Genomic DNA, 24,185 nt, shown 5'->3' on the forward strand with positions numbered 1-24,185 from the left:
TTTGCCTACATTTTCCCCATAATTCAGACCAGGAGCTTGTGCTTCCTAAAGAAGCTGGGATAAAAGGCATTGGCTGGAGATTCACCAGCATAATCTTAATTTTGTGAATCTCTATAAATTCTTCAATAGAGATGAATTTCAATGCCTTTAATGATTGGCATCACAGAATTGAAAGGACTTCAAAAAACCTCTGTCATCAATCATGCATGGTGGTTCTTTACCCAGACACATGTTAAAGGATTTAACGGGTTCTTATGATGTGTGCACCTTGAAATTTCTGAGTTTGATTTAAAAGAGCTCACGAGGATATAATTAACTCAGAACTTAGAGCCTTGTGCATAATTTAGAGGCAATTACAGTTCAAGGAAATAATAAGCCAACTTTTCAAATTCAAACAAAAAACAATCTGGAAAAATAAAATTAATCACTGGCAATTACCGAGTTAAAATATCTAACTTATTACCTGAAATGCTCCCATGTAATCACGCATTCAACTTTAACTGAGCCAGTAATTGTAATCATAATTAGGAATGTGCAGACATAAAAAACTCCAAAGATCATAAAACACATGAAGCTACTATTTAAAAAAATAACTGCTTCAACTTTCCACCTACAAAGCTTGTAATGTAGTTTAAAGTCCTTAGTTGTGTCTTACAGACCTCAACCTTGCAATGATTTGAAATGGTTCTTAGAATACAATTTTGTATAATTATGGAAAATAAGTTTGAAAAATTAATAGTAGGAGTCCTATTTGTTCCCTTAAGTATTCGTAACATTTCTTCTGAGATCTTGTTTGGATAGTAATTGTATTTTAAAGCAACCAATATGCTAACTACGAATTCTTTGCAATGTCTCACTAATGGAGGCTGGATTTAGCCTGTTTTATTTATCACTAGCTTTGAAAATAATAAAAATCACTTCAGACTTTTCATTACATTCCAACTAGCTTTTCCTCCCTCATTAGTCCAAGTAAATGGAAATTTTACTGTACTTAACAATAGTTTTAAAGTCATCTCTCACATAAATACTTATCAAATAACTATAAAGTGACATTTCTTTCTGTAATCCAACAAGAAGAAAAATTTAAAGTTTTAACAATTTGTGAATATTTATTCATCAGGAGGGAATGTTTAAGTCATTTTATTTTTTAAATACTTATCTATTTGAGAGAGAGAGAGAGAGATCATGTGAGTGGGGTGGGGTGGGGGGTAGGCAGAGGGAATCCTGAAGCAGACACCCTGCTGAGTGCTGAGCTAGACAGGGCTGGATCCCAGGACCGTGACATCATGACCTGAGTCAAAATCAAGAGTCAGGCATTTAACCGACTGAGCCACCCAGGCACCCCTGTTTACATCATTTTAAATAAAAGTCAGTTCTATGACTGCTCATAAATTGAAGAAAACAGCATCTTTGCTTACCTCCTAGTTTCTGTATAAGTTTCGGGTTTAGGTGTGTCCAAAATGCTGCCACAAATCTGCACATTGTTCCTTTCTTTTCTCACTTATTCTACAAGACTCCCTAAATTGAATTTTGGCAGGTTGCTTTTTGATTATCATAATAAGTAAGCATTTAAAAACAACAACTATAAAAATAACTCAGTTGTCCTTCTTATACAAAAAACAGTGCAAACTTGAAAATAAAAGTCATTTTAAAAATATCAGTTATTTGGCATATTGTAGACATCAGTAGTTAGCTCCAGAATGAAAGCAATGAAATCTTGACACAAAAAATGAAACTAACTCTTGGTTAAAAGACCAAAAAAAAAAAAAAAAAGGCAAGCAAATGACAACAACAAAAATACCCTAAAATGAATTTGTAGAACTATAGAACTATTACCAAAGAGATTTAAGAAATGCCTAAGTCTAATGAAAGGAAGACCAAATTGTTCCCTTAAGACTAGAGGATAGCCATAGCAATTCAATCTAAGCAATGATCTGAAAAAGAAGAAAAATATAAACACAAATAAGTAGCCTGTATAATGTCTGGCAAAAGATACACTTTCACCAAGAGGGAAACTGGGTCAGGACAACCCAGGGGGAGGTGATCTGTCTATAGGTCATTGTATCCAGAAGGAAGATGGCTGTGTCACAGTGTCATAACCTGATGTAACTATTTACAAATATCATCCAACCACTCCCTTTGCTCTGATTCCATGCCTAACAGATATATTTCCTATAATAATTTGTTTTTTTTATATACTTTCCTAGAAAGTAGGGGATGTGCTAACAAAAACACTAATTTTCTTGTACATTGTGTAATTAAATATCTCATTCTAAATCAATAAATTGGTAGTCTTGCTTTTATAGCCATATCTTTTGAGTCTAATTATGGAAAACCAAGATCACCAAATGAGCTGAATCAGAACACTAACAAAATTTGTGTTTCTTGGGATGTAAGTCTTAGGATTTGTACCTACATCATCATCTTCTAAAACTGAAATACAGAAATCAGTTGGGCTTGTCAATATATATTTACATTATCCCTTTAATTCTATAAGTATGAAATGGTATTCTATGGCATAATTGTATTCACTTTTGTTTTTATATTGTTTTTATATTATTTATTCTTTGTTTACTCAAGAAATATTTATTGAGAAATTAGACAATTATATCATGCATCATGTAAAAGCACTGATATGCCAAATAGATTTTTGGTGTGATGTGATGGAATGTACATTCTATAACTAGCAGTTCTCATCCACTCTGCATGGACAATGTGCCAGGCACTGTTCTAAAAACTCTTACGATTATCATTCCATTTTATGGAATTTTATCTACATAACTACTCAATGAGATATATTTATTCTTATTCTTATTTTTTGCTTTAGTGATGAGAAAACTGAGATGGATTTAGGTTAAATGACTTCTCACAATCACACAACTGGGATGCAAAATCAGAGGCAGAGTCCATATAGCATATGGACTCCTCTGGTAAGAAAAAGACAAATTAATTACACAAAAGATAAGTCAATGTAAGTAATAATTTGTTCTATAAAAGAAAATGTATAATGATATTTGAGAAAGGTGTGAAATAAGACCAGATATGTAGACAGGAACTAATCATGAAGACTTTTTTGTACCATGTTAAGTGGGAGCCACTTAAAGAGTTTTGACAAAAAAGACACGGGCTCTTTTAAAGATCACTTTGGTTGCAACATGGAGAAGAGAATTGAAAAGGGCATGGGTGGATGTGGAGAGACCATTCAGAAGGAATTTTAAGAAGCCACTGTAAAAAAATGCTACAGTGGAGGTGGTGGAGATGGGAGAGGTGGACTGTTTAGCAGCTTAAGATGTAGTATCAACAGAACTTGTGGAGGGTTAAGAGAGGAATATGTCAAGGACAAATTCTAAGAATCTGACTTGCCCAGCTGAATGGATGGTAACACCATTCCCTGAGACAGAATTATCTTCTAAATTATGCCTGCAAACTCTTCCTAATATTACACTTCTTTTTTTTTTTTAAGATTTATTTATTTATTTTAGAGAGAGAGCGTGCATGAGTGGATGGGGGGCAGAAGGAGAGGGAGAGAATCCTTAAGCAGACTCCCAGCTGCGTGCAGAGCCCACTGACTGAGCCAACCAGGCACCCTCCCTAATACTACAGAATGTCAAGTCATAGCCGACTATTTCCTCACTTTCTGATGGCCTTCTTTACAGTCTCACTGCAGGCCTATGTTTTTACTTGAAGGATTCAGAGAATGATCTCTCTCAGTCTGAAATACTGATTCCATTTGTCCCTTCCTGAACCCTGAAACTTCCCCACTGAGTTTTTCTTATTAAAAAAAAAAAAACCACTTTATTTTTTTAGAGTAGTTTTTTATGCACACTAAAGTTGAAAGAAAGTACAGAGATTTCCCATTACATCTTGGCCCCACATATACACAACTTCCCCCATGATCACCATTCTCCCCCAGAGTGGTATATTTGTACAATTGATGAACCTTACATTGATAAGCCATTATTGCCCAAGGTCTGTAGTTTTCAATAGGATTAACTCTTAGTGTTGTACACTCTATGGGTTTGGACAAATATGTGATGAGAGGTATCCATTATTATAGTATCATACAAAGAATTTTCACCACCCTAAAAACTCTCTGTGCTCCACATATTCATCCCTCCCCTAACTTAGGGCAACCACTTGATCTTATTACTATCTCCATGGTTTTTGCTTTTTCTAAAATGCCAAATGCCATATGGTTTGTAGCATTTTTAGATTGGCTTCTTTCACTTCGTAATATGCATTTATGGCTCTTCCATTTCTTTTTATTGTTTGATAGCTCATTTCTTTTTAATACTGAAGAAGATTCCATTTTCTGGATGTACCACCATTTTTTATTCATTCACCTACTATAGGACATCTTGGTTCCTTCCAAGCTTTGGCAGTTATGAATAAAGCTGCTATAGATATCCACGTGCAGGTTTTTGTGTGGACATAAATGACCAGTTTGGGGTAAATACCAAGGAGCACAATTGTAGGATCATATGGCAGGGGTATATTTAGTTTTGTAAGAAACCAACAAACTATCTCCCAAAGTAACTGTACCACCTATTAGATTTTTAACCTTGCCCATATATCCAATATTTCTTGAGGACTTATTATTTGCCAGATATTACATACTTGAAACCACATGATTATTGAAGATTTTATACAATAGCATCTCCTCCGAGACATCCTGTCTCTTAATCCTACCTCATTGGCAATCCCTCAATCTTTCCTTCAACCCGTTTTATAAGAATTACTTCATTTGTTTTGAATTCTAACTACTTCTTGGTATACCTGCCCCCTCGCCCCCATCTTTAAAGATGTGTTGTACTGTAGCTCCGTTTTCCTCATGCCAAGCATAGTTTGTTTTGCAAACAGTAGAGTCTGTTTGTTGGTAGAATTATATTGATTAGAGATCCATGGTAAATACTCTAATACCTGGGTAAGTATGCAGATTCCTAATAAGAAAAATTCAGTTGGCTGTGAGTTCAAATATATTAGAAATCATTACAAAGAAACTATAATTATAAAAACTGGAATTGTAGAATTAAAGATACACATTTTTTAAGTACTGATGCCTCTTGTAATATGTGTCTTTTTTGAATGTTCCCAATATTTCTATATCACTGATTAAGTGGCTCAATTTTGCAGTGACTCAAGGAAGCATTCAACTAATGCAGAAAATCATGCTTCAATAGGGAGAGAGGAACTTAATCTTCATTTCAGATTCACGCCCTGCATTTTCCAGCAGCAGTAATGACTGTCTTCATGGCAGCTGTTTTCTACGATTTTATGAGTTGGTCTTGAGGAGTTATACAGTTCCTTGGAAATAAAAAAACTAAAATACATTTCCTGAAAACTTTTGCAAAATAGGGTGAGACATTAATCAAAACTAAAACAATCATCTGTAAGAGTTGTATCATGTGCCTGGCACTAGAACCATTACTGGTCACTGAAAGGAAGGACCAATTACATTAGTGACTCGTCATTAGCCCTGAGGAATTCTACCAGAGTGTTCTCACAGCTGATTGAAGTGCAGGCGAGACAAATCAGAAGGAGGGCTGTGAAGGACACAGTTTCTGCAGTTTTATATTGTTTGACTATATCCAGATTCTATTGTCAATGAAGCTCTGGCACTTGGAAAAATCAGCCCATTAATGGACATTAATCCTGAAAGTAAAATGAAGGGAGAAATGCAGTGGATGTGGTACAAAGAGAATAGAAAACATGCTATTTACATAAACACCACCTGCTAATTAATGACCTTGGCCAAATTCTCTAATCTTTTTGTACCTTCATTAACTCCTCTGCAAAGTGGGAGTGATAATAATCCTACCTCAGAGTGTTGCTGTGGGGATTAATGTGTTAATACAGGAAAATTGCTTTGGCCACATGGTAACTATCAGTAAGTGCTATTTTTGTTATGGTGGTTGTTATTTCCCTGAGATGCCTACAATTTAATTTCGTTTAATCGTCTTCTACATGTTCCAGCATAAGTGGCATAAGTGGGGTCTACTGGGGGGTGGAGGCCAGAATTGTTCCTCTACTCTTTGAACTCATCCTCCTTCATGGCTCATCAGTAAGTTTGAGTCTTTTGTCTTTGTTTTTTATTTGGTTCCAGGGGCATATCTTTCCCATTCATTGCAAAACAACACCCTATGAATAGATTCTCTTCCCTTTAACCTCTGTCCTTCTAACCTCTCCCATCTTTTCCCCTCACTTCCTGATATGGGAGATCATCATTTGGTTCCACTGGATTCCCATCTGGGTTCCATTCTCTTCCCAGGCAGGGCTGGGAGATAGGAGTGGGAGGGCAGATGAACATCAATTAGAAGACCTCTTCCACTGTCAAGTTGGACTTGCCCTTACTGTTTCTAGAAGTATAGCCTCTTCCTCACCATGAGTTTGTTGTCCTAGCTTTAGTGTCTGCCAGGCCTCAAAAAATGGTATGAAGAAAAGAATGATGCTAAGAGATTAAAAAACTCTCCTTTGATAAATCACAAATGATCTTGAAAAATCCAAATCAAATCCTGCCAAGTCCTGTTTAAAGCATGTTCATAGCATCTCATATTTAGGATAGTATCCAAACTCCACACTATGACCCTGCATAGTTTGTCCTCTGTCTCCTGTTTCCACTCACCCCTCACCACTCTCTCCTCCTCTGCACATCACTGGCCTTTCCTCAGTTTCTGCAAAGTTTAATCTCTTTGCTACTTCAATGCATCTGCCTGAAATTATCTTCCATTACCTCTTTCTCTAATTCCTTTGCCTCCATGGGGCTTCAGCTTGATTGTCACTTTTGTTGCAAGGCCTTTCCTTTCCTGACCTCTCCACCTAAATTACATTTTATGAATTTTCATAACACCTTGTAGTCCCTCTGGAACATTACTCATAATTTATAATTATATATTTTTGGTTTGATAGAGTTCTAAATGTTGACCTCCTCAAGTAGGCTCTGCATGAACCATGGCTGTTTTGCTTACTGCTGGATCCCTATGGATTCAGGAGTGTACTTACATAGTGTTTAGAGTTCTACAGTTGTTACCAGCTGTGGACCTGGGGCTGTTACTTCTATGAGCCTCAGGTTCCTCATCAGTAAAACGGAATCATGTTCCTCAAAGTCTTATGATGGACTCTTATGCTAAATTCACAGCACTGGGCAGGTGATTAACAAAAATCACTCAGGGATGATCATCTGGCCTTCCTGCTGCCACCCTTGCCTCCCAGAATCTATTTTCACAGCCAGTGTGTTGAAAGAGAAGCTGGATCACACTATTCCTCTGCTTGAAACTCTCCAGCATTTCCCCGTCTCATCTTGAATTTCTTGGAAACACACAGCCCCATGGTCTGCCCTCTCTCCTCCCCTCCTCCTCCTCCTGTTTCTCAATTTCCTCTCTTACTACCCCCTCTCTCTGCCAGCCACCCTGATCCCCTAAATCATCATCAAGCACACCAGGCATACTTCTGCCTGGAGCCCTCTCCATTGGGAAATGTTTTTTTTAGGATCAGACCCCTCTCCTGTGACTATTCTAATTGCAACCACTTCTTGCCCTCAACACTCCCCACCCTCCTTAACCTGCTTTACTTTTGCCATTTCACTTATTCAGCCTTCAAAACACTCTAGCAATTTCTTATTTTTGTATTTATTTTCTGCCTTGCCCCACTAGAATGTAAACTCTGTGAGACAGACAGGTTTGCTCATCATATTAATTGCTGTAACCATCACACTTAGAATAGGATATGCACTACAGTAGGTACTTAATCAATATTTTTAATGAATAAATGTAGCTATCATATTAAGATTATTATTATAACTATATGGAGATAAATCTATTTTTCTACGTTACTCTCCTATTCTATCCCTATTTCCATAATAGAAAACTTAATTATATCTTATCACAAAACTTTCAAAACAATTTATCCCTCCAGAGAGTTAATTAAGGGCAAATAACTTAGCCAAAAATTGCCTTGCCTTGAGAGACAATTTGGGCTCTTTGTGATTCGGTCATTCTTATTTGAAATATCCAGTTTCACAGGATATTTTTCAGGGGATCCTCTCTTTCTAATTTGGCATTCTAGCTTTCTTCACCAATTGCTCTATCTTGTCAAAACTAAACATTTGCATCAAACTACAAATAGAGAAAGCGTCAGAGCCTTTTCAGTTTTCCCTGATAAAAGATATTATTATTATTTTTACTGGATCTCCAAAATAATTCTCCTCACTGCAGTTTCTTTTGGGGGTCTATCCAGTGTCCTGGAATCTGATTCATCAATAAATAGTTACTCTACAAATATTTGCATGAAAATGTTCTATATCCTATTTAGATCATTAAAAAGTGCTATGCCTGATAAAACTGCACCCTGTCATTTCCCACTGATAGATGCTTTTCCCGTAGGAAATGAGGACTATCAACAGCATCTTTCATAGGCACAGATTCTGGGTAATGGTAATGTGTCAGCATTTCCATTAATTATTTTTTTCATTTGGGTGGCGTGATGTCATAATCTGGCATTAATGACACAGTGTGGACTCAATAAACTCTTCTATAAAATCGTTGCTCACAGGTAATGGGTAACAATCGTGGACAAACATTGTTTGGTTGTATGGCATCTGTAGCAGTGGATGGAACAAACACAGAGATATATGGTGCTGTTGCTCCTGCCCCCTGTAGGGTGGACAGGGGGTCGCCTCCAGGAAACCAGCAGAGGTGATCGGGTGAGCGATACGCAGGACGATTGCCCTGTGAGCCACCAAGCAGGCAGGAGGATGTTTTAGAGCACTTCACTGTAGACACTTTCCCCATTGAATAGCATCTTAATAAAGTCTTCTTCTTCTCTCTCTTCTTCCCTTCCTCCCTGCCTCCCTTCCTTCTCTTCCTTCCTTCCTTCCTTCTCTTCCTTCTCTCTCTTCTCTTCCTTTCTTCCCTTCTCCTTTTTTAAACAAAAAAAGTATCTAGGGAGTTAAAAATTAAATTACGTTTAAAATTACTAAAATCTATTTTCTGATTTCTCATCAATCTGTGGGAGGGGAAGAGCATTCTAAGAAGTTTCCATGGAGTGAATTTTTCTGAATGGCCAAGGATTTAGAAACAATGTAAGATGTTTAAGGAATATGGGCCAGCAGCTGACTGTGGCCTCCAAGACAGGGGTGGGTTTTCTGGATTGTTAGATTTATACGATGTACTAAGGTGACTCTGGAAGTTACCTGTTCCACTGCGCACTGTCCAGAGGTGCAGTTGCTTCCCAGTGGCTCACAGGTATAAATATCAGTGCCTTCTACTGCATTTATTTAAAATAATAGATTTGAAATACCTGCCTTGTGCTAAAGAACTATATCAGACACACAACATGTGTGAACTTTTAAAATATTCACACAGCCTCACGGAAGAGAAACTGAGGATGGACCTAGAACCTGGCCAAGATCACACAGTAAGCGATAGACCTGAGTTAAGAACCCAGGGTAATGGAATCTAAACTCCCTACTCCTCCTCCTGGTTTCTTGCTTCCTATGGTGAAGGACATTTTACCCTATTCTAAAAGGAATTATTTTATTTTATTTTAAAGAGATCTATTATATGGTGGTTTGTTGTAGCTGATACCCATTTCTTTTCCCACGGACATTTTTCTGACATCAATTTCAAAGAAATAGAGATTAAGGCTAGAATATAAATCAACTGACTCCACTTGAACAGATAGAATTTTTTAAGATCTATACTCCCTTTTTATGGCTTTTGTTTATGAGAAGGCAATGGCTCATTTATTCACAGTTTAGCTTTTGTGTTTTACACTGTGCAATGAGGTGGAATTCTAGGAACTTATCATAAATGTGTTTCCAAGCAAAGAGCCCTTTAACAAGTCCAGAATTAACAAATATTTGTGGATGATGACAGTAATGACATTTTAGTGAGAGGATACCAGGAATGACAGTTATTGAATACATACATTATTTTTTAATGTCTTGCTAGGTACTCTTTTAATGTTATAATAATTTTAAGAACAAGGTATTACTATTTGTTTTACTTATAAGAAAATTAACTCATTGGTACAATAACTTGTCCAAGATCATCCAGCAAATAAGTGGCAGAATTGGACATTGAATCCAACTTTTCTAACTCCAGAAGTTCTCATTCTGTAATATTTAATGGCCTATCCAAATAAAAGGGAAAAATAAGTCAATCAGTCAGCAGTGCCTTCAGCGAAAGGGAACAGAAGCGCATCTATGGGGACCCACGCGATAGTGACTTGTTTCCATAGACCAAGTCCAGGGTTGAGCAGGCCAGCACTAGCATGGTGGCTCAAAGAAGTCATCAGGGAATGAGGTTTCAAATCACTTCTGATCCACTCTTTTAGAATGTGGCCTCAATTCCCACGATCACAGATGTGCTGTCCTCTACTGGTCATCAATCCCCCACTGAGGATAAGAAGAAGGGGTGAAAGGTGATGGCAAGAGGCTCATGCTAGCTGAATCTACCCTGCTTTGTTGAAAAAATAACAGCTGTCCCAGCAGTATCACCTGGTGACAGTGCGGCTTGAGCACTCTTTATGGTAAGGGAACCTGGGGGATTGATGTGCATGCCAGCTGCAGACACTGAGCCCATGAACAAAAATGGAGCTGTATTAAAAAGGAAGGACAGGTTTGGGGTTGGCTGGCAGCAGTATCTGGCACAAAACACTGATCGCTGGGAAAATGAGAACTAGAGGTCAGTAAAAAATTAATAGAGAAATCCATGAAGCCTAGAAAGAGATGATTCATTATTTCTCATAGAAAAATATATTGAACCACTAGATAAAAAGGATCATAAGGGAGCCGTTTACTCAACCACTTAAGTATATTTTCTGTTAACCTCCCTATTGGTCTAATTATTTGAGTACCACAGAGCAATATCCTACTGGTAGCTAGACAGTTCCATTTATACTGCAAGAAAAACGCCCACTTAGTTAGAACACTCAAATATAGCATAAAGATTCAATTGGAGAAATAGTCTCTTGGTCTTGAGGGTGATTTCAGAAGTAGTCTATGGCCCTATCCATATCCAAGTCATCAGTAAACAAATCAACACTGTAGACCCCAGACTTTTTAAGATAGAAATCACTATCACAGTGCTTTGGGAATCAAACACTTGTGCCTCTAACCTTTACCAAAGAAAATAAAAGGAAGGGAGGAAGGAAGGAAGGAAGGAAGGAAGGAAGGAAGGAAGGAAGGAAGGAAGGAAGGAAGGAAGGAAGGAAGGAGAAGAGACGAGAAATGAAAGAAAAGAAAAGAAAAACAAAACATTCAGATAAGAGTTTATTTAATCAACACTGGCTAAACTGGGCCCAGTTACATTGATAACCTACGGAGCTGTCAAACTCGAGACATGTCAAACTTTGCCTATTGAGGAAAATGGGTCCTTTCTTTTCATCTCCAGCACAAACCTAGAAATTCATTATAATTATTCTTTCTCTGTAAGATGCATGGTGATATGTACATCTATATGCACAAGGGATGTTAGAAAGAAGAGTTGATGATTACAATCTCTTCCCACCTCAGGATCAATCTTAACAGAGAAAGAGCAGGTGTTAACAGCATATGTGCTAAAATTGGAAGATTTACACAGCCCTGTGCATGGAGCACTTGCAAATTCACAAAACCCTCCATGTTTTTCCAAGATTCCCCTCTGAAATTTTGTCTGATGCTGTGCTCCTATAGCAATTGGTGCATCCTTGTATTAACATGTGCCTCCCTGTGTTTAATTATTAGTGTACATATTTGTCTTCTCCACAAGGCTATGAATTTCCTAAAGACAGAATCACTATATAGGAAGTTGAACTTGAAAACAATATACAAGGAATGTTCTAAATTCTCCATCTCTAGAATCTTTAAAAATAGTTGTTTGGACAGAGACATGTGTAGAGACAAGAGGCTAAACCAGATGACCTTTTCAAGACTTCCAGATCTAAAAGTCTGTTTTTAAAAGGAATTCCTTTAAAGATAAAATCAGAAAACATCTATTTGGTTATCCAGAATAAAAAGTAATTTCATTTTCTCTCTCCTACTTAATTGGCTCTTTTGCCAAAAGCACATTTAGATTTTGAGTCTCAATAAAGCTACGGTGGTAATCATAAAAGATTTAAGAGTATTCATATTTCATTTCATTACTGTAAAACGATTGCCTAAACCCTGCTTATTTCTATAGGCTGAAAACAGCTACTACAGGAGCAATATCTGTTCTACTGATCATCGCTAATAGCTCTTAACGGGATTGAGAGTACTGAAACACTATCATTGTCATGTAGCTGGGTACACAGAGTAATATTAGAAGGAATGTGTTAAGTTGTACATTTCAGGGATGTTTTCTTAAAGAAATTAGCGCCAAAGCCTGCTCTTACAAAAGAATAGAAAAAGAGCTCAAAGTCCTTCTGAGGGGTGAGAATACAGGGGCTCTAAAGTGATGCCACTGAGGCTCAGAAATGAGGAAATAGGACTGGCTCTGAGAGTTAAACTGGGAGATCAAAGCAGAGCAGAAATATGCAAAGTTGCCTCAAAGGGACAGAATGACTCTGAGACCTGCGAGGTTTGATGAAGGCCAGATTAACTGTATGACTATTTCTAACAAGAGAATATTTTACTTACAGAGTTTGTCAGCTACAGAAGCACAGAAAACACCAGAACCTGGAGATCTCTAGGGTAACATGGGCATTACTTCTTAGCCAGGTTATCCTTAGTTCCCCTTGTAGATTTAGTAAGACGAGAAAGTGTACTTATCATCCTCCTGTGGATTAATCACCAAGTTGTTTCTCTGGTGTATGTTTCACTCTTGTGTACTTTTTTTTGTTAAAGATTTTGTTTATTTGAGAGAGAGAGAGAGAGCGCGCACACATGCACAAGGAGGGAGGATGTGGGGGAAGAGGGAGGGGGAGAGGGAGAGGAAGAAGCAGACTCCCCACTGAGCAGGGAGCTGGATGATGCAGGGCTCAACGCGGGGCTTGATGTGGGACTCCATTCCAGAACCCTGGGATCACAACCTGGGCTGAAGGCACACCCTTCACTGACTGAGCCACCCAGGTGCCCCACTGTTGTGTACTTTTAAGTCAAAGTTAGTTAGTCTGCAGTATTGCCAGTGCCCAGTATGGTACCAAACACAGTGGATGCTCAGTGTTGTTTTTTCCGCTGAATCAATAGTGCTGAGACCTGATAAGGGAGAACCAGTGGGCCTTTGAGTCCAAGATTCTGGAATGCAGGGGCCAGAACTGAACAACTGATTTTTAAGATTATCAACAGAATAATCTGGGGAGGAACTTCAGCAACCCTAGTTTAGTGGTTGAAACAAAGTTCTCCCTTCAGAAAAACCGTCCAACCAAAATAGGAGCCATTTAGAGGGAAAGGTGTCTTACAAAACAGAATGTGATGATTTTTTTTTTTTTTTTAAAGGAGCAAAGCAGCTGTCCTTAGGAGTTAAGAAATACGGATTCAGTTCTTTTCAGTAATTATTCCTCTGGGTTTTGATGTCCTTTTACCATTTTTTTTTACCATGTCCTTTTACCATTTTTTACCATGTCCTTTTACCATACCATTGTTTATGCATCATTAAAATCAAGTATTAGAAATAGATAATCTCTGATGTCATTTCTAGGGCCAAATATCCTTTCTTAAGAAGAAAGGGGAGAGGAGCCATGAGAGACAATGAATGGACTCTGAGAAACAAACTGAGGGTTCTAGAAGGGAGGGGGTTGGGGGGATGTGTTAGCCTGGTGATGGGTATTAAGAGGGCACGTTCTGCGTGGAGCACTGGGTGTTATGCACAAACAATGAATCATGGAACACTACATCCAAAACTAACGATGTAATGTATGGTGATTAACATAGTATAATAAAATAAAAAAAAGAAGAAAGAAAGAAATGATAGGCTAGACAGATCACAAATCAAGGCTTCCAGCAGCAAGTGGTACAAATGGCAATAAGATTACTAACAATGTCACATGAAAAGTTTGGTATATAAGAACCTTGATGTTGTTCTATCATTTATAGTGTACATATTCAATAAGTATTTTAAAAGTATACTTGAGTATATTTATATGTAAGTATATTTATATTTAAATATATTTAATAAGTATATAAAATGTAGATATTTTTGCACAAAGATATTTCTCTGTGTACAGATAATGTAAATTGCTTGGCTTATGCAAGCTAAATTTTTCTAATATCTTTAACCTTTTCCGATAATGTCATTGTTCATCTTCTGAATTATTTCTATTTTACATCTTCTTGCTGAATACAAATATCCTGGCTTTATTTTAAAGTATGAAGTCTGGAATTGGCCACAATGTTAGGTAAGAATCTACTCATCCAAGTATGGAATGGAGAAATAATGTTTTATTCTTGTTCTGATCTATCACACTTATATCGGAATATCCAAATATCATACTAGTTTACATTTTGCCACTCTATAAAATGTTATCTCTTTATTTTCAGCCTTCATAGCAACACTAATGGCACATGTTTTAACCCTGATTTTACACTAAACTATAACGTTTATAAAGACACATTTTTCCATATTGTTACTAATTTTTCTAATTGTTTAAATGACTTAATAATATTCTATCATGTCAATGCACCACAATTTATTAAACCATTTCCTTTTTTCTCTTTTTGATATTTTGGTTATTTTCTTGTTTTTGCTACTAAAAATAAATAAATAAAAATAGAAATACAGGGGCGCCTGCGTGGCTCAGTCAGTTAAGCGGCTGCCTTCGGCTCAGGTCATGATCCCAGGGTTCTGGGATCGAGCCCCGCATGGGGCTCCCCGCTCAGCAAGAGCCTGCTTCTCCCTCTCCCTCGGCCTGCCACTCTGCCTACTTGTGTGCTCTCTCTCTCTGTCAAATAAATAAAATATTTTTAAAAAATAGAAATACAAAATATTATCTTGTGTTTTCTCTTTTTTTTCCTGATCAGTCTGGCTAGGGGTTTTTCAATTTCATCTGCTCTCAAAAATCCGCTTTGAGTTTATTGATTTTTCTCTATTCTTTTTCTATTTCACTGATTTATACCCTGATCTTTATGTTTATTTCTTCTGCTTACTTCATATTTCATTTACCCTACTTTTTCTGGCCTCTTAATATGGAATTTGAGATCATTTGTTTGAGACTTTTTTTTCTTGTCTAATATGGGTGTACAGTGCTAAATATTTTCCATCTAATTATTATTTTAGCCATAACCTGCAAATGTTGATGTGTTGTATATTCATTTTCATTTAGATCAAAATAATTTCTAATTTTCTATTTCTTTTTTACTCAAGGGGTATACGGAAGTGCATTACTTTGTTTCCAACTATTTGTGGATTTTCCAGATATTTTTCTTTTATTTATTTTAAGTATGGTCAGGGAATACACTTTGTGTGATATTATTTTTTAATTTATTGAAACTTATTTTCTGACCCAGAATATGCTCTATCATGGCAACTATTTCAAGTACACTTGGAAAGAATATATTTTCTGCTGTTGTTGAGTGGAATGTTCTATAGCATGGATTAGGTCAAGCTGGCTAATAGTGTTATGCAAGTCTTCATTTATACTAAGTTGGTTAATAGTGTTATGATTTCCTATGAGTTCTATCAATTTTTGATTAATGGTTACTAAAATCCCTGGCTATAATTGTGGATTTGTGTATTTTTCTTGCAGTTCTTTCAGTTTTTTAATTTAAATTCAATTAGCCAACATATAGTACATCATTAGTTTCAGATGTAGTGTTCAATAATTTATCAGTTGCATATAACATCCACTGTTCATCATATCATGTGCCCTCCTTAATGCCCATCACCCAGTTACCCCACTCCCCCCACCCACCAGCAACCTCAGTTTCTTTCCTATAGTTAAGAGTTTCTCATGGTTTTTCTCCCTCTCTGATGACTTCCCATTCAGTTTTCCCTCCCTTTGCCTACGGTCCTCTGCCCTGTTTCATATATTCCGTATATGAGTGAAACCATATGATAATTGTCCTTCTCTGACTGACTTATTTTGCTCAGCATAATACCCTCCAGTTCCATCCACGTTGATGTAAATGGTAAGTATTCATCTTTTCTGATGGCTGAGTAATATTCCATTGTGTATATATATACCACCTCTTCTTTATCCATTCATCGTCCATGGACATCTTGGCTGTTTCCACAGTTTGGCTATTGTGGATATTACTGCTATAAATATTGGGGTGTAGGTGCCCCTTCGGATCTATATATTTGTATCTTTGGGGTAAATACCCAGTAGTGCAGTTGCTGGGTCATTGGCTAGCTCTATTTTTAACTTCTTGAGGAAGCTCCATACTATTTTCCAGAGTGGCTGTACCAGCTTACATTCCCACCAACAGTGTAAGAGGGTTCCCCTTTCTCCACATCCTCGCCAACACCTGTCGTTTCCTGGGTTGTTCATTTTAGCCATTTTGACTGGTGTGAGGTGGTATCTCATTGTGGTTTTGATTTGTATTTCCCTGATGCAGAGTGATGTGGAACATTTTTTCATGTGTCAATTGGCCATTTGTCTATCTTCTTTGGAGAAATGTCTGTTCATGTCTTCTGCCCATTTCTTGATTGGATTATTTGTTTTTTGGTATTGAGTTTGATGATAAGTTCTTTATAAATTTTGGATACTAACCCTTTATCTGATATGTCATTTGCAAATATCTTCTCCCATTCCGTAGGTTGCCTTTTAGTTTTATTGACTGTTTCTTTTGCTGTGCCGGAGAACACAGGCAGCAGCCTCTGTGATCTCAGCCACAACAACTTCTTGCTAGACACGTCTCCAAAGGCAAGGGAAACAAAAGCAAAAATGAACTATTGGGACTTCATCAAGATAAAAAGCTTCTGCACAGCAGTTCTTTCAGTTTTTGCTTCATGTACTTTGATGCTTTGTTATCAAGTTCATGGATGTTTAGAATTGAAATAGTACAGCTTTCATAAGCCTGCTAGTATTGACCAGTTTAAGCTGAAGAACATAGGAGGTGTCCAGATAACAGCACCAAGAACTAGCCTGGGGGAGAGGGTAAAAAGGTACCGTGGTCTTTCCTTAGAAGTCACTGGGAACAAACAGAATACCTGCCTAGAGATAACCCAGGCCCATGTTCCAGGAACCAGCAAGTCAGAGGAATAGGCCCTGGAGGGACCTAAAGGACACTGAAACCTCCAAACCCTGCCCTAGGAACTGAGAGAGGTCTCCCAAGAATGAGTCAATATGACACACAGGCTTAGGTCCAAGAGTCCTGCTCTAATTCCCCATTTCTTTCTTTGTTTCCTGTCACAACCTCTTCCTTTGAATACTGACAGCCCCAAATGTTCTGTGGTTTCTTCTTGCTATCTCTTGCATAAATGTGATATTAAACAAAGAGAGAGATTAAGAAATTTAATGTGTGAACTAATGCAGATCTTGATTCAACCAAATGTAAAAAATAAATTAATGAGGCACTTGGAGAATTTGGAGTATTACAATGAGTTATCTTTAGTATTTCTAGATGTTCTAATGACATTTTTAAAGAATAGACACTTAAAGTTTTATTACTGAAATAATATGATATCTGGAATCTGCTTCAAAGTAATTCATAGTGTTTGAAGGAGTGAAGTTAGTTGGGATGTAAATAAGATGATATTGGTCATGACTGATAATTCTTTAAGCTGGATAGGATAATAGATACATATTGTGAAATTACATATATCCATGAAACATATATGGCCTTAAAATCAGAGTGGGAGGGAGAAGAAGTCCCTGCCCTGAAGGGTCCCATCAGATGATGAATGATATGGACACACTGTGGTAAATGCCAAGACAGGGAGATAAAATTATTGTTCAAAAATGGGGATAAGGAGGAGGGAGAGAAAAATAGGGAAAAGATTTTCAAAGGGTGAATCCTAAAGTCATCAATTGCAGTGGTCAATGGGCCTGAAGTCTCATCGCTCATGGCCTTGAAATCAGAGAGGGACTTCAACATTGGGACAAAGACCTGCAGGCCAGGAGAAGTGGAGAATGATTTCAGAGGAATGGCTCTTCCTGTGGTTCTATAATAAACCACGAAGCATTACTCTATCTCATGTCTACTTTATTTAAAATACAAAAGACCAAGAATGATATATCTCTTCTTTTGTGATTTGTTGCAGTAATATTTTTAGTTTCGTGGTAATATAATACTATTTTAGCTTAATGACAGTCTTTTTTTTCTTCCAAATACCACAAATACTTGAGTGGAAGGTGACATTTGGTCTTTTGACATTTTGTATTCAGCCACCCAGAAAAAGACACTTTGTACCTTTAAATGTTGCCTTTTGAAGCACTCAGTAGGGAGTGGGGTAGATATCCTATGTTAATATGAAGAATGAACCATCAGATAAATCCTAATTTTAATTTTTGAAATAACATATTTTACAATTTAAATATATATTTTGTGTTTTATTTTTATTTCTCTGTGGTATTATAAAATCCTTTAAAATGTACTGTAACTCACTTAATCGCTAGTATATTCTAAGCAGCCCTTCTGGGAATTCTTAACAGAACAGCATGAAGTGGGTGCTAAGAACACTGAAGCTTACTTTATAATTTACAGTGTAGGTGTAAATCCTTTCTCTTAAGAACAGCACAAAATTGCCATTTAATTCACTTCAGGAACATTTAAATTAGGTACACTTATATTTTAAAATAACATTTTGTATTTTGCACAAGTTATACTCAAGTGAACTGTTCACCCAAAGAACTGCACGTGTATAATGCATAATCAGTGTAATGCCTCATAATGACGATTGTATAATAAGTAAGAGCAATGCTGTTAATTAATATCTTGACTGAGCCCAGAACTACATCTAGTGAAATACCTCACGGTGTCTCCAGGCCATCTGGTTCAAGTTGTCAATATTAACCTCCTCAGCTTTCTTTCAAAAAAGGGGTCCACGCTGGCAAAGCCTGGGCAAGTCAGGAGAGAAGGAAAAATGCTTCTGATGATGTGCCATTATTTTCAATTCTTAGAGAGATGTTAACAGTGCATGTATATACAGAGCATACAAAAGTCATGAAGGATAATGAAGAAAAAGCATTTGGGGGAAGCAGAGAAGCGAGGCAAGGGTGACAAACACATGATGAACATCTGGGAGTCCAGCATACTAGGAAATACACAGGTGGGAGTTAGGGGTAAAAAGCAGAAGCAGGGAAATGTATAGGCAGGTGTACTTACAGGTGAAAGGCTTGGCCTCAGAGACAGGAAAAACAGTTTAAAGAACACTTCCTCAGCCATGTTTTTTTTTTTTTTCTATGAAGGAATAATAGTGGAGCAAATCAAATATTTAATATTCAGGAAATGAACTGTGACTCTTATCATTTTATGTAATGATCAAGAAGGTTTGCAAATAAAAAAAAAACTTATCCAACATAAGCATAAAACATGGGTACTTATATGTAAAAAGTAGAGTTTTATTTATTACTTATTTATCCATTCCAGATATTAATTGTGACCCAACCAAGCGTCAGGCAGTACACTAAATATTACGTTTAGAGCAATGACTAACACAAAGTCCCCACTTTTTGGGACCTGATGTTCTAATGAAGCAGAGAAGAGACAATACAGACACATAAATAAATTAAATACCCTTAGATAATGATAGTTTAATAAAGATAGAAAGTAAGTTAATGTGAGAAAGAGTGAGTGTGGATGTGGGCTGGGGCAAAAGCCCTTGAGTTGGAATGATGAAGGAAGGCCCCTTGAGAAGGAGGCAACATATGGTGAGGATCGAATTACTCACAGGAAGGAGCCAGCCAAGGCAGAATCTTAGAGGAGAGCATTCCAGGCAGAGGGAAAATCTGGCACTCAGACAATGAGACTAAAGGGGCCAGCCATTTCCAAGGGATGGAAGAAGGAGAGTGGGTCTAAAATCTCACAATCAAGGTGAGGGGTAAGAAATGACATCAAGGTGTGGACAATGACCAGATCTTGCATGTCCTCCTCCGAGGCCACGGTGAGCTCAGCTATGGGACAATACTGGAGGGTTTTTAACACGAGAGACACATAATCTGATTTATACTATTATTTTTTTATTGTTTTTTAAGATTTTGTTTATTTATTTGACAGAGAGAGACACAGCGAGAGAGGGAACACAAGCAGGGGGAGTGGGAGAGGGAGAAGCAGGCTTCCCGCCGAGCAGGGAGCCCGATGCGGGGCTCGATCCCAGGATCCTGGGACCATGACCTGAGCCGAAGGCAGACGCTTAACGACTGAGCCACCCAGGCGCCCCTGATTTATATTTTTAAAGGATCAAGCGGCTTCAGGAAGACCAGAAGTGGATAAAGAGTAAAAGCAGAAAGAACAATCATGAGACTGTTGCATTAGCTGAGACAAGGCTTACGTTAAAATAGTAACAGTAAATATGGTGACAGTGAATGGCTCATTTTATAATTTGAAGGCCCACCTAAGAAAACTTGCAGATAAATTGGATCTCTGCTGTTCTCCTGAGAAACTGAGGGAATGGTAGAAATCAATTTGGGGTTGAAATCAAGTACCAGTTTGTATAGGTATATATATGGAATAGGCGATTGGATATTTTAGTCCAAGTTTAGAAAAGACATCAGGGCAGAAGATAAACAATTAGGAGCCAACAACCAGCAGAGGATATTGAAAGGCACGGGACAAGGTGAGCTCACCTAAGGAAATTAAGGTCTTGACTGAGCCCAGAATTATATCTATTGAAATATCTCTTAGTGTTTCAGGAAGAGCAAGATCACTAAAGAACAGGGCCAGAGACTAAGCTGTGGCCTAAGTTTACGTTCTGAGGTCAGGAGGAAGAGGAGAAAGCAGGCACAAGAAGTGACAGTGAGGCATGAGGAAAAGCAAGAGGATGTGACCAGCTCTGTCAAACGCCACCAAGAGGCTGAACACGGTGAGGTCAAAGAATGGAGGTTGGAGGTCTGGTAGGATAGATGTGCTGACCTTAATGAAAGCTGTCTGCAAGCCGTTCTGGAGAGGCGTGGCTGGTAACATGGGTTGAGGAGACAGGGAAATGAGGAGGTAGAAAGAGGAGGGCTAGACCATTGCTTCCAGGACAACAGCTATCAAAGCAGAGAAAAAAACAATAGGTTAGTAGATGGAAGGAGGAAGACATAATGTCAAGGGACTGTTATTTTTTATTTCTTTGTTTTATTGTTTCTTTTAAGATGGCTAACATTAAGGCATGTGAAAATGCCAGAGACAGAAACCCAACAGTGAGGAAAAAATTAATGCTGCAGGAGAGAGAGGAAATAATTGAAGAAGCAGAGACCTTGAGGTACTGAGAAAGGATGACCCTAATTTCCTCAATGATGCACTAAGTATTTGTTTACTGTAAGTCTTAGCTAAGCCATTGAATAAAGTGATTCTAATTTAATTGTTCTGGGTTGGGTCCTGGGCATCAATATTTTTTTTTTTAAAGCTCCCCAGTTACTTCTAATGTGCAGCCTGTGTTCAGAAGCAGTAATCTAAACAATAGCGTTTTGTGTTTATCATTTTTTGGGGGGCTTTTCTTTGTAGTTTTATGACATGTGTGTGTCCTCAGCAATCTACTGTTTAGTCGTGCATGAACTTTATATAAATGAATCACACTGTATATATTCTGGGTATCTTGCTTTTATTTTACATTATATTTGTGGGATTCACACATGGTAATGTATGCGGCTCTAGCTCATTCACTTTCACTACTCTATAGTGTACCAGCATAGGAAAATGTGTAATTTCCCCATTCTCCTGTTTAATGGATCTGTGAAATACTTTCCATTTTTGACTGTTGCAGCTCACACTGCTGTGAACACCCTTGACTATGTAGCTGATTCGCTATGACAATTGTTTCCTGGGGTGTGGGAATATAAACTGATATAACTAATTTGAAAAATAATTTGATATTACATATTTGTTTTTCAAAAGTGGTAATTATATTTTATGTTCAGTTCTATAATTGCTTATGACATATTGTTTTTTTTTAAATTGTTTTGAAAAGCAAATGGGTTACATTTGGTTGCAGTTCAATTTGCTCTTCCTCTTCATTATTTCTTTTATTAGTTTTATACTTAAAAATTCTCCACTATCTAATAGCACTTCAAAATTCACCTAAAGTTTTCTTGATTTCACTTGTTTTACATTGAACTTTTTAATACACCTTTTTAAAATTATTTTTATTTTTTAGTAAATTATTTATTTTTTATTAAATAAAAATGTTTAAATTTTTATTAAATAAAATTTAGTTTTATTAAGTAAATTTTTATTAAATAAAATTAAAAAACAGCTTATAAGTTGGCAAAAAAAATGCAAAAAAGTTGATATCCAAAGAACCAATAGAAAGAAAATCTGTTAGGAAAGTGAATTGATACATGAGCAGATAATTTACAAAAGCGACATAATTGCTAATAAACTTGTAGGCAATATTCAACCTCAATAATTAAAGATATAAAATATATAACTATTATATAATGTTATTTACATTTGTCAATTTTTAAAAATAATAATATGCAAGTTAGTCATTCTTAAACACTGGTGATAGAGTTATTTATTAACATCAAACTCTTGGAAAACAATTGGGTAACCTACATCAAGAGCTGTGTAAAAAAAAAAAAAACCCAAAAGCCATAACTATATGCCTAGGATTCTATTAAAAGGAAATAGTTCAAAATGTGGATGAGAATACATATTCAAAGATGTCCATTGAAGTATTATTTATAGGAAAAATTTTAAAAAGCTTTGAAATAACATAAATGGTCCCAAATTGGGCAGTCATTAAATTGTTTACTCATATAATGGAATATTACTAGGTCATGAAAAACATGTTTTCAAAGGATGATGACTTGGAAAAATGTTCATAGCCCCCTCCCTCCCCCAAAAAACAAGACAAATATATATAATCTATGATCTCTATTTTATGAAATGGTTCCATCTTTTTCTACCCCTGTCTGTCTCTCCCTCCCTCCCTCTCAGTCCCTATCTCTTTTTTAGAATATATGCCAAAACACTAAGAGTGGATGGAAGGAATGGAAAGTAAATTTAATTTTTTTATAATTTGTTTTTACATAACTTTAAAATGCTATTGAGATGCTGTTAGAATTAGTTGGACAGTTAGGTGGTCAGGGTCAGGGTACCCAACAAGAAAATACAGAGTCAAGACAGCTAAAGTAAAATAGCACTGACATCCTGTTTTGCAGCTTAGATAGGAACGCTCTGACATTTTGCTTTGCAGCCTTTGCAGAAATGACTTCTGCAAAACATCCTAAAATAAGACAATTAACCACAAAAACATTTGTCAATATCACAGGCAGTGGGCAGTTAAGACCTAAGCCCCCAGATGTCAGCAAAAAAAAAAAAAAAAAAGACCCTCAGCACATGGACATTAACCTAATAGGGGGATGGATACGTGACCAAAGGCCTGATTGGCAAGACTTAGCACCACACCCTGATTGCTTAAGAAAGTTCCATAAAAGGGGCGCCTGGGTGGCTCAGTCAGTTAAGTGTCTGCCTTTGGCTGTCATGATCCCAGGGTCCTGGGATGGAGCCCCACATCGGGCTCCCTGCTCCTCGGGGAGTCTGCTTCTCCCCTTCTACCCTTCCTCCTTGCTTGTGATCTCTCTCTCAAATAAATAAATAAAATCTTTAAAAAAAAAAAAAAAGAAAGTTCTGCAAAAGAGCTTATAAAAATCCCGAAACTTAGAAACTCCAGGTATAACCCACTTGGGTCCCCCTCCCTCTCTAGGAGCTTTGTGCTCTTGCTCAATAAACTCTGCTTTACTGCCCACCATTCTGTCTGGTCTATGTTTTCATTATTCAGAGCGGCGTGACCAAGAACCACAGGCACTAAGGGGACACAAAATCCTGTAACAGTGTTTCTCTGTATGCTCGATTTAATAGAAAAGAGTGTTTGACCTTCTAAAATATACTAGGCAAAAATATACTAGGCAAAGTGTGAGAGTGGAACCATCCTGGTATTCAGTATTAGTCTGTAAACACACATCTCTTTCTGGGCATTCAGATTTGTCGAATAACCTTTGTCTCTCATTACCTGTTTTGTGTAAATGTTTATCTTTTAATTTTCATATTTTAAACCCTGTATTCACCTCTCCAACAACCCCCACAATAGCCATGATGATTGGGTCTGTGGGAGCTGACTGACCTGCCTCAGACATTGCCAGGTAGAGAGAAAGAGAACAACAAGAGAAAAGGAACAACACTGCAGCCACACCAAGTGTAAGCT

The sequence above is a fragment of the Eumetopias jubatus genome, unplaced genomic scaffold (genome assembly GCF_037043125.1).
Source record: "Eumetopias jubatus isolate StellerSeaLion01/CBP00866 unplaced genomic scaffold, mEumJub1_p1.0 scaffold_1, whole genome shotgun sequence".
In the NCBI taxonomy this organism is placed as follows: domain Eukaryota; kingdom Metazoa; phylum Chordata; class Mammalia; order Carnivora; family Otariidae; genus Eumetopias; species Eumetopias jubatus.